The 11,795-nt window shown below is 62.6% G+C and overlaps 1 long non-coding RNA gene across 2 annotated transcripts; it reads right to left on the bottom strand.

Annotated features, from left to right (window-relative positions):
- Window positions 1-6,357: 6,357 nt before the first annotated feature.
- LOC140621365 (uncharacterized) lies at window positions 6,358-11,595 on the bottom strand. 2 transcript variants are annotated; one of them, XR_012021080.1, is made up of 3 exons: window positions 11,375-11,595; window positions 10,795-11,040; window positions 6,358-6,524 (listed from the first exon to the last, which is right to left on the bottom strand). It is a non-coding gene; the product is annotated as an uncharacterized lncRNA (long non-coding RNA). The 2 variants fall into 2 exon arrangements; XR_012021081.1 differs by having other exon boundaries at window positions 11,427-11,593.
- Between the last annotated feature and the right edge of the window lie 200 nt (window positions 11,596-11,795).

Below are 11,795 nucleotides of genomic sequence, written 5' to 3'. Positions count from 1 at the left end.
TGTCTGCGTCTAGTGGCTTCATCGGCACTCGGGTGGCCCGTCCTTACCGCGGGCCTAGGGACTTGTCCCCGGGGGGCACCGGGCGAGGTCCGGTGGCGTCTTTGGTCGTCACACTAGGGGTCGGCACTGGCCTCCCACAGGCAGGGGCACACGGGCATCCCCTCAAGAGGCAGCGGCGTGAGAGTGGGAATCCCTGCCCTCCCGTCATCTTCCCATGGGAGGCAGGGTGGTGGGGCCCGGCTTCCTGGCCTCCTGTCCCCTTCAGCGCAGGGCTCCCCAGAGCTGCTCGGGGGGCCGGGCCCAGGCGGGCTCTGGGTGGTGCTGAAGCTCCCCCAGCCCACATCTGGCCCTTACCCCGCCCCCCATTCCCAGCCTTCCAGAAACAAGGCAGCGGGCCTGAGGGATCTGAGGTCATTCTGTCCTTAGAGACTGACCCTTAGACCCCCAACACTCGAGGGCGTGAGAACCCCCCCACCCGCCTGGCCACTCCTGAGCTCTCCAGCCCCCATGCAGGGCCCAGGGGCTTTAATGTCAAAGAATCTGGGGCGTCCTATGTGGTCAGCGCGCCTTCAGGGGCCAGGAGCTGAGCCCTGGGGACCGGGGAGCGCAGTCCACATTCCCTCCACCCGAGGAGCGCCCGCCTCCCATGGGCCAGGCCCAGGCCTGGGTCCTGCCCTGCGGCCACGGTTCCCACGGCTGCCCAGGCCCCCATGTCACCCTCCCCGTGGTCTCGCTCTCAGCCTGTCTGTAGCAAGGGGGACCTGTGTCCGGCTGTAGCCTGCGTCAGAGCCTGCGAGGGAGCCTGGCGGGGAAGGGGCGGCCCGGCCACCCCGACCCCGACCTCCCTCTGGGCCACGCCCCTCCCTGTGCGGGGAGCCGCAGCCGGGCACCTGCGCTCCCATCTCGGCCCCCCTACACGAAACAGTTTGGGCTGGGCTGAGGCTGGAGAAGGCCGTGGGTGGGGGACGGGGCTGGTCAGGGGAGTCCTGAGAAGGAGACGTGGCCAACCCCAGAGGGGTGCCGGGATATATGGGCGCGTGGCCAGGGCTGCCAGGGTTCCAGACCCAGCAATCGCCAGGCTCAGGGGGACTGAGATCTACCAAATCCTGTGTCACCGCAAACACCAGGCTCCGTCCGGGCCTGGGGCCCAGCGACAAGGGGCCGCGGCGATCCCCGGGGCCCACGGAGCCCACGGAGCCCAGCGCCCACCCCGCCCAAGGATGTCGGCGGCCGACTGGCCCCGAGAGAAGTCGCTGATGAGATTTCACACCAGACTCCAAAGTCAAGAGGCCCTAGAGCCACACTGGTTTTTAGGGCGCAGAAAAGTGACTTTTAGAAAAATCGCTTCCTCACAACCAAGGGGGGGGGATAAATAGCGGAGCCTGAATGGGACGGATCCCCTCGCCTCAGCGGCCAGCGCAGCCCAGGGGTCGGCGCAGCCACAGCCGAGTCTCGGGGGTTCCAGCCTGACCGCGGAGAGGGCGCTTAAGGGCTGCTGGGTCCAGACTCCGGAGCTCCAGCTGCTCCCCCCAAAGGGTGCCATCCGGGCGCCCTGCAGATGCCTCCTCCCTCGGGGCGTGTCGGCGGGAGGGCTGCTGCGCGGGGGCGCGGGTCCTCGCCACCTGGGAGCCGGGCCCCCCAGCTCTCCGCGGACTTGAGGCACCGCGCCTGGGGCTGTGTGCGCAGGGGGTCAGCATCTCAGGCTCTGGCCACGTTTCTCGTTTGCCCCCGTGCGCGATCAAGATCCGGGGCCCCGCGCTCCTGTGCCGTGGCAGACGGGGTCCTACGCAGACCTGTCTGGGAAGGCAGAGAGCGCGGGTGGCCATCTACGTGTGAGTCGCCAGGTGGGAACGAGGGGTCTCCGGAGGACCAGGGACCCACAAGGGGAGACCTGCCACGTGGGCTTCGCGGGACAGGAAATGCCCCCAACTGGGGAGCGATGTTTGTGGAACGTGGCTTGAGGGTCGAGCAAATTCGGGCATCATTTTCCCTCCGTAACAAAGCAGCGAGCAGATGCTGGAGTTACGTCCGACAATAACGGCGCCTTGAACGGATCTTTAATTCTGAGGGGCCGGGTCTGGGAAAGGCTATGGGCTACGGGGGCAGAGGACCCATGGTCGGGGGGTACCCAGGGCCAGATGGGGATCAACGGTCAGGGGGAGACCCACGGCTGCCGTGCCCAGGAAGGGCCAGGAAGGGCTTGTCCGGGGTGGGTCCCATTATGGAGCGTCGTGCCACAGGGTGAGAAGTAGTGAGCTGGTCCTCAAGAGGCGGGCGCCCCGGCCTGGAAGTCCTGCGGGGGGTGCCAGGCTTCGGGGAGCGTCGCCCGGGCTGCCAGAGCGCACACGCGGGGCCGTGGGGCTGGAACCGGCAGGCACATCCCGTGCGGGCCAGGGCGTCCCTGGCAAACGGCGGCGAAGGGCCACGGGCAAGGTTGCAGTAAGACCCAACTCGGTTAGAGGAAAAAGCAACAGATTTTTAGTTAAAATTACCTCCTGAACTTCCTGTCTGCTTTTTGGGTCTGAAAGAGGAAGTGACACTTCACAGCCTAAGAAGCCAGTTCGGAAAGGGCCCCCTGAACGTGCAGGGTTCCCAGGGAAGTGGGGGGGTGGGTGGCAGGGCAGCTGCGGCTGGGAGCCAGGGCATGAGACGGGGGTGCCAGGCGGTGCCGTCCACCCTGCCCATGCCCACAACTCAGCCCCTCTGCACAGAGCGCAGGCCATGCCCGGAGCTCCGGGGCCTCTGCGGGTTCAGCCTCTTGACTGAGCTCCTGGACCTTCCCAGAGGGGCTGCAGCAGGCCCCTATGAAGGGAGGCCAACAAGGTCCCCGGAGGGCGCCCCCCTCCTTCCTGGGCCCTGCTGTGCTCCTGCCCACGGCGCCTGACCCAAGGGAGGGCCTGCCCAGGGCCACACTCCAGGGCCCCCCGAGCCCCGCGCATGTCAGCAGGGAAGCTTCCTGGCATTGCTCAGAGACGGGAGCCCCGCAGCAGGTGGACCAGGGAGGCACGCAAGGAGGTGAGGCAGCCATGTAGGGTAAGGGTCAGACAGGAAGCTCTGGGGACCAAAGGATACGATTAGATAAACACACAAACTAGCTTGGAAATTGTATCAAATTCCTCAATGGCCGCAGTTTTTTCTGAAAAAAATTTCCAGAACAGCTGGACTCATTCCTCTAGACCATCAGGCCAACCTCCTGATCTTACTCCATCAAAAAAGATTGGCCTCATTCATTCAGACAAGAACATTTAACAGACTGAACCCAAACCCAGGGCCCTTGGGACCACTCTCATTGGGTTCTGCTGGTGGAGGGTCAGACGGAGGGGAGACAGGGCAGGCCTCACTCCCCAGCTCCCTCCAGAGAGGTCGGCTGTGCCCTGCTCCAGACCCGCTCCAGGCCTCGCTCCAGATCTGCTCCAGGCCCACTCTAGACCCTGTTCCAGATCTGCTCCAGGCCTCAGTCCAGACCTGCTCCAGATCTGCTCCAGACCCTTCTCCAGGCCCCACTCCAGACCCACTCCAGACCCCGCTCCAGACCTGCTACAGGCCCTGCTCCAGACCTGCTACAGCCTCTGCCCCAGGCCACCCTCCGGGCCCCACTCCAGACCCTGCTCCAGATCTGCTCCAGGCCCCACTCTAGGCCCCGCTCCAGGCCCCACTTCAGACCTGCTACAGGCCCTGCTCCAGACCTGCTACAGGCTCTGCCCCAGCCATCCTCCAGGCCCCACTCCAGACCCTGCTCCAGGTTCGCTCCAGACCCTGCTCCAGATCTGCTCCAGACCCTACTCCAGGCCCTGCTCCAGACCTGCTCCAGGCCCTACTCCAGGCCCCACTCCAAATCTGCTCCAGGCCCTGCTCCAGGCCCTGCTCCAGGCCCTGCTCCAGATCTGCTCCATGCCCCACTCCAGACCCTGCTCCAGATCTACTCCAGGCCCTGCTCCAGATCCTGCTCCAGATCGGTTCCAGGCCCCGCTCTAGGCCCCGCTCCAGGCCCTACTCCAGATCTGCTCCAGGCCCCACTCCAGGCCCCACTCCAGATCTGCTCCAGGCCCTGGTGCAGGCCATGTTCCAGATCTGCTCCAGGCCCCGCTCCAGGCCCCACTCCAGGCTCCGCTCCAGGCCTCGCTCCAGGCCCCTCTCCAGACCCCGCTCCAGACCCTGCTCCAGATCTACTCTAGGCCCTACTCCAGATCTGCTCCAGGTCCCACTCCAGGCCCCACTCCAGGCCCCACTCCAGATCTGCTCCAGGCCCTGCTCCAGGTCCTGCTCCAGATCTGCTCCAGGCTCTTTTCCAGGCCCTGCTCCAGAGCCCACTCCAGACCCTGCTCCAGATCTGCTCCAGGCCCCGCTCCAGGCCCTACTCTAGGCTCTGCTCCAGGTGGGGCACTCTGTAGGTGCTTACCCACTGGGCTGAGCAGTCACGCTCTATGGCTTGTGCACTTGTGTTGCTTGTGGGCGCTGACGCCCCCGGAGTTAAAAACAAGCCTCTCGCATTTCACCCTATTGTGTCTTCCTACGCAGCCACACCATGAATGGTGAGTATTTGCATGGCACGTTGTTAGAAGTCACAGCTCATCGGATCTTCATAATAACAGTGCAGGTAGGACAAGCAAGAATGCCCCTTCCCAGTGGCAAGGAAGCTGAGCAAAACCACCCGCCTGTCACACTGCAGATAGCAGAATCTTCCAGTTCCATATTACGGCCTCTTTCTACTGTGCTGGGGTCCCTGCTCTACCAGCTGAGCTCCTGGGTGTCCCCCCAGGGGGTTCAATTGTTGATATGTACCCTGCGGTCACGTCAGGATTTCCTGGGAGCCGTGAGCAAAGTCCCATCCCAGCGCAATTATGTCACAGGGTCTGGAGTGGGCCCCAGGTACCAGGTTTTAAGGCTGCCCAGGTGAAGAATTCCAGGGTGAATATTCCAGGAGCCACCCAGCCTGGCTCTGGGGATTGGGGCGCTGGTGACAGCCACACCTGAAGGAAATCCCACCTCCCGATTTTACGGCACGAAGACCAGGCCCCAGGGGTCTGTGATCCAAGGCCGGCAAGGCACCCAGGGCGAAAGTCTAAGGCAGGGTTCGCCTACAGGGGCCTACACGCCCTTGACCCCGCTAGCACGCCCCCCCTGCCACATGGCACCGTCCTGGCCCTGCTGACCCCAGGCTGAAACCGTGGTTAGGTGTTCAGAAACGTTGCAGCCAGTTGCGAAGGCGCTGGCAGCGTGCGGACGGCTGCAGCAGGTGCGGCGTGCTCGTGCTGCAGAAACGGGCACACGCGGCGGGACTGGGGTGGGCTCGGCTCCGTCCTGGAGGGCCACTTTGCCAGCGCACACTGTTCCCTGGTCTCTGAGCCCAGAACCCTCCCCAGATTATTTATCTGGATTTTTGCATTTCCTGTCCAAACGTCCTAACTGATGAAATGCTGTTTAGCTAAAAGCACCCTCCGCAGCAATCAGCCAAGGGCATTTTCTCTAAATAACGATGCTCTACAGGGGCCCATAGTTTATTTGCAAAACCCAGGAATGAACTGTTAGTGTCTTTTTTTTTTTTTTTTAATGTTGAATGGCTGCTTTTCCACAGGAGGACCACCCCCCAGCCCAGCAGACTGGTTATCCGCAGGGCTCCCCAGCAGCAGCGGCCTCTCGAGGTTCTCCCCAGGGAAACCCCCAAAGACTGCATTGTTCGCTCAAGAAACGGTCCTCAGCTCCAGGACACATCACTTGTGTGGCTTGATTTACAGTAGCTCCTTTTGATAAGGGGAATTTCCATCAGTTCGTTAAAATGTTTTTAACGGCCTCTATTTTTAACACTTTCAGCTGAGGCCCCCTTTGTCTTTTTAAGTCCGAAATCCAAGTACTTTCTCTTCTCAGGGAACTGTCTTGTTACAGCAGCCTTGGGGCTTTCTGGTCATGCATCCGTCCACCCAACCACCCACCCAGCATCCATCTATCCATCATCCACCCATCCATCACTCCATCCACCCACCTAGTACCTACCCATCCACCCATCCATCCCTCCACCCATCCATCCACCCAGCATCCGCTCACCCATCCATCTACCCACCCACCCAGCATCCATCCATCTACTGACCCATCCACCCACCTAGTACCTATCCATCCACCCACCCATCCAACTAAATCCATCCCTCCACCCATCCATCCACTCATCCAGTATCTATCCATCTACCCATCCATCTACCCACTCAGCATCCATCCACTCATCCAACCATCCATCCACCCATCCAGCCACCCACCCACCCATCCATCTAATCCAGCCACCCACCCAGCACCCATCTACTCGCCCACCCAGTATCTAACCACCCATCCAGCCAGCCAGCCACCCACCCAGCATCCATTCATCCAACTATCCAGCATTTATTCACTGGATATTCATTCCCCGCCCCCGCACCACAGGAGGGTTCAAATGTTCACTGAGTGCTGAGTCAGGTAGAAACTGTTCGAGGCACTGGGGATGTGGCTGTGCTGCAGAGAGAGCAGGTGAACAAGAGAACGACCAGGTGATCAGGGCTCTGGAAGAGAATCAAGAGAGTGACAGTGCAGAAGGGGAACTTTGTGTTCTTTAGAGGGGTCTGAGGAGGTGGTGTGTGTGCAGACCCACCCCCTGTGCCCTGCATTCATTCTGGGCAGTGAGGAGCTGTGACCAGCTGGAGGGAAGACACATGCTCAACCATCAACCTTCTCCCATGGCCGGACTCAAGCCCGCACCTGCTGCCAGAGACACCAGGAAGAAACCAGGTGGCGGGGGAGGCCAGTGGAGGAGGGGGTACTTCCCCGCAGGGGCTGGGCTCACCCAGTGGTGAGCAGGGACTCGGGGCCCCCTAGACCTGCTCCTCAGGATGGAGGATGGCTGGGCTTATCCTGCAGTGGGTGGGTTTACTTTGAAGCGGTAGAACACACGGTACGTTGATACAGATGTGCATTCACTGGGACGGTGATTGCTCCTGCTCCCCCTCCTCTCCCCAGCTCCAGCAGCATGTTGTTTTGCCCGAATCTTCAGCCCACTGCCCTGGGAGGGCTCTTCCTGCCACCGGGGCCCGGGTCATCCAGGCACTGGGCTGGGCGTGTCAACAAGTGCCTGGCAATTGCGTGGGGTTCCCACAGCATGATCCGTCTGCACAGGCTCCAGATCCCTGGGGTGTTCTGACGTTGGCAGGCGTGGGACAGGGGCTGGCACACGTGTCCGGAAGGGCGTTGTCTGGGTGAGCAGGATGGGAGCTGCCCTCCCTCCCCTGACCACCCCCTAGCTGCTGGAAAGGCCCCACATCTCAGGTCCCCAGCATTGGAAGGGCCTGCCCACCACAAGGGCTGGGGTTCACAGCTGTTGGCAGAGAAGGGAGGGGACTCAGCCCTGGCACAGACTCTGAGGCAACTGTCCCTTATCCCGTGGTGGGTGGAGGAAGGAGGGAGACCTGAGCCTCTCTCTCGTGGTGGACAGGAACTTGATGAAGCTTTTTCCAGAATCCGTTCCCAGATAACCTCTGACATTAGCTGCCATGGCTAATGCCCTGTGCTTCAGCCTCAGAAAGACCTACAAATGATCCATCGGTGCCCTTGGCTTTCAGAGGCCCCGGTGGCCTGTTAGATGCCCACATGCAAGTGCTGGGGCCCTGCTCTGTGGTCCCGACCCCCATGGGGCCCATCTCTGTGGTCTTGACCTCCCATGGGGCCCATCACTGTGGTCCCAACCCCCGACGGGGCCCATCTCTGTGGTCTTGATCCCCATGGGGCCAGACCCTGCGGTAATGGAACAAGATCTACATTTATCTTCTGACCTGAAAACATGCAAGAAATCAGGATTCAGAATGATATGCCCAGGACAATCCCCCAGGAACAGCGTGTCTGGGGACCGGGGATTTGGCCTGTGTGAGCAGGAGGCTCATGGAGGGACATGCAGGCGGACGCCCACGACGGCTACACCCTCCAGGTCGGCGGCCTGCACAGTGGCCCTGCTCCCTCGCCTCCTCCATGGGCTCAGGGGGTCTCTGGCTTCCAAGAGGCCTCGTTCTCGCCTCGGTGTCCGCTCACCTGCCCCGCCTCCTCCCTCCTGCACCCGCCCGCTCACACGTGCCTCGGGCTCCCCCTTGAATGCCCACCTCCTGCACAAGCCTTCCCCGTGCTCCTAGGGGTGGCGGTGTGGCAGGACCCCATCACCTCTGCAGGAGGCAGAGAGCGACAGTAGGCCCTGGCGGGTCACCTGGGCCCTGGGGTGCTGTGAGGAGCCTGCCCCAGGGGCATGGGTTTCAGCACCACTACCCTCTGTGGCCCGTTCTGACACCGTGTGTCCCAGGGGAGAGGGCTGCTTCTCCAGGGAAGGAGGAAGTGACAGGTGGGCGCGACGTGGCACGACAGGCCCCCACACCCGGGGCTGAGGAGGGCAAAGTGGGGTCGGGGGGGGATGTGCAGGACGGGACTGGTCACCGAGAGGGCAGGGACACCAGCGATGCCAACAAGCCAAACGCAGCCAAGGAAGGCAGCGCAGGCCCTGTCCGGGGCAGGACTCCTCCCAGGCCCACTGGGGGCCCGGCTCCGCGGGAAGCAGAGCCGCACCCTGGCCGCCACCCGCGACCGGCCGAGGGCACCCCACCCCAGCACCGACAGCCCACGCGGCCCCAGACTGCGTGCAGTTTGAGGACGGTCGCAGGCAGCAAGCTAGGCCCCCGGGTCAGGGCCCCCCCGCCCACCCCCTGCCACCACAGGGCAGTGGTGACGCCGGTCACTCTGCGTGTGCAGCGGCAGCCGCCTCTCTGTGCCCAAGACGGGCCGGGTTAGGGCCCCCGCCACCCCTGTGCCCTGGAGGGGCCTTCGCTCTCTAACTTCGGAAAACCCCTCCAGAAAAGTCTAGTAAAAGCAGGTGTGCGGTTTATTGCAGGAGGAAATAAAGCACAACAGCGGGGCAGCCACGCTCGGGCAGCCACCCGTGAGGGGCCGCGGCCCGGAACCCCTCCTGCACCGCCAGGCGCCAGGGCGCGCAGCCCACCTGGGGCCGTGGGCGCTGGCCTGGCCTTGGTGGCCGGCGCTGGGCTTCGGCGTCCCCCGAGGGCCCCCGTGCATGCGGCGTGAGTGTGGCCCGGCCGGCCCTCAGCTGGGGCGCCGTGGGGGGCCCGCAAGGCTCACTGTCGGGGTGGTGAGGCTCAGCCCGCGCCCCCCGAGAATTACGACTGCCTTTGTGAGCCGACCCCATCTCAACCAGCGGGGAGAAGGCAGCGGCGGGAGGGGTGCCAGGGGCCGGATGAGAGCGCGGGCCGAGGAGGGGGCCCGGCCTCAGCAGGTGCCGCGGGCCTGCTCACCCCCGGGCCCGGCTGTGACTCGGCTGCGCTGACCCCGAGGGGGGCTCCAGGGGCACAGGCCCCCCGCCGCCCTGTCCCCCAGACGGCACCCCGATGCCTGTCCCAGCCATTTCCTGAGGCCCCGGGGTGTGTCTCCTGGCGGCGGGGGGGTGCGGGGGGGTTGGGGGCAGATCCGGGGGCCTCACCAGACCTCGACAGGCTGGCTCTCGGGCCCATTTCCTCCTGGGTTCAGGGCTGCCTCGTGGGATTAAAGGCATCTCCCACCTGAGCACCGAGACTTACTGATTTTTGTAAATCATGAGTAAGTAGATGGAGCAGGTGCTGGGATCGGCGGCCAAGAGACCGATTTATGTCCAGAACATTCTATATCACAGCCCAGCACACGTATTACGAGGCGATCTTCCCACGAGGTACAGTCACGTCTCGTGCTGAGACTTGACGTGACTCATTTTCGCCAGGGACCCGGGCGCTGCTGCAGGCGGCTCAGAGCGGAAGTGAGGGAGCCTAAGTTCACGAGGCGCAGGCAGGGAGCCAGGCACCCCCAGGCGGGCTGCGTCCCCGGGAACAACTCCTGTGCGGCCGCGCTCGTTGGCAGAGGCCGCGGCGATCAAGGTGCTGCAGCCCGAGGGCCTCCCCACGGCCGGCGGCTCCCACGGTCGGTCGGGGGTGGGGGTGGGGCCTCGGTCACGGCCGCTGCCCAGCTACACGCTGGCGGCTGCACCCCCTTGTCTGGCGTCTGCCCCAGCTGCCCGGGCAGGTCCCACCTCCCTTCCCTTCTCTCATAAGCACTCCCGCGGTCGGGGTAGGCCCACCCTAATCCAGGGTGATCTCATCCCCTAAGTTAATTACACCTGCAAATAGGATCTGCACTCATGGGTGCCGGGGCTGCGGCGGGCGTGTCTCCTTGGGCCACTGTCCAGCCCGCCCCCCGCCGCCTGGGAACAAGATCGGCCCACTCTGCTACCAGTCATGTATAATTCACAGCAAGTGAAAGCCCAGGAGGAGTTACTGTTCCTACAGGACATCCTCTCTGAGTCTTTGTTGCTCATTCTGAATTCCCTTACACTCAGTCCCCAGAGAATGACTCAGGGCCTGTAGGATGACAGATGTCACTGTTATGCTCACTGGTTACCTGGGGCTGCAGGCATAGGCTCTGGGGACGTGGGAGCTCTGCTCTGCACACGGGGCCTATGGGGCCCCCCGGGTAGGCGTCCAAAGAACCCATAGGCCTGGGGCTGAGATTTGAGAGGCTGGGCTTTGGGGCTCCGTGCACAGGGTGGGGTGGGGCACGGATGGAACCTTCGGAAAGACCCACCCTGAGCATCCCTTTCTCTCCCAGCCTCACTTCCTCTTCCCTGAAACCTCTCCCTTCAACACCCAAGCTGGCGAGCATCATTCCCAACTCAAAAGCCCAAACCACCACCACAAAACTCCAATCTTCTGCCCGGCCCTCCCCTCCCACAGTTCCTTCATCTTGCAGAGGTTGGCCTACCTCAGGGCCTTTGCATCTGTTGCTCCCTCTCCTACGGTGCTCCCCTGCGGGTCTCTGAGGGCACACACTCCGAACTCCAGTTGGTCTCTGCTCAGAGAAGCCTGGTCACCCCCACTCGTGCCTTCCCCACAGAGTCCTGGCCATGCTCTACTGCATTTGTATGGAATCTAGTCTTCTCCACCCCAGGTCCCCAGCACCTAGAACAGCGTCTCTCCTGTAGCTGTCACCGCCAACACCTGAGGTGCTCTGCAAGTAATAATCTGTCAATGGATAAGGGCTGGACCCTTGCTCCTCTGTCCTGGGAGAAGCAGTGGCTTCTTCCTTACCTCCCTGTCCTCCCACCCAGGTCCATCTCAAGTGCAGCATGCCCCCCAACACACACCCTCCTGGGCTGCCCTTGGGTCGACTGGTGTCTGGGTTCCCTCTGCCTCCTCACTGGGGATAAGGAGCTGGCAGGGTCTGGGGAGGCAGGGGTGTTTACAGGGAACAAGGTTAGGTGGGAAGTGCTGGGTAGGGTGGAGCAGGCACCTGGGGAGGCTAAGGGTTGGGGGCATTAACCAACCAGGTATGAGGGACTCACCCTGGCCCTGCTGCACCTTCCATCCCCCAGGAGCTGAGGCTCCAGACCCCACCTTCTATAGGCTGCTCTGCTCCTCAGGTGTGTGTCGGTTCCTGGGATGGGACCCCAGGCCTCTGTAGTTCTAACTGGAAGGAATCAGGTAGAGCCTGGAGCCAACAGCTCTGGGGGCACGGGGGCAGTGCTCTGGGCCATAGGCTTATCCCTGGAGACCTAGTCAACAGGAGGAAAGTAGTTGCATCACGAAGCATCTATTTGCACAAATTGACCTACAGGGGCCGAAGGACACCCGGGAGTAGGTATTGTTATGAGCTCCCAGGAAGAGAGTGGAGAGGTTGGAAGAGGGGAGCATAAGAAAAAAAAAAAAAGAAAAGCATGTAGAAAGACCAGGGAAAACATAAAGCAGTATCAGAAAAGAAATGTA

The sequence above is a fragment of the Canis lupus genome, chromosome 30 (genome assembly GCF_048164855.1).
Source record: "Canis lupus baileyi chromosome 30, mCanLup2.hap1, whole genome shotgun sequence".
NCBI classification, from domain to species: domain Eukaryota; kingdom Metazoa; phylum Chordata; class Mammalia; order Carnivora; family Canidae; genus Canis; species Canis lupus.
Note: the sequence above shows the minus strand (reverse complement) of the source record. Positions and strands in the feature narration are given on the sequence as shown.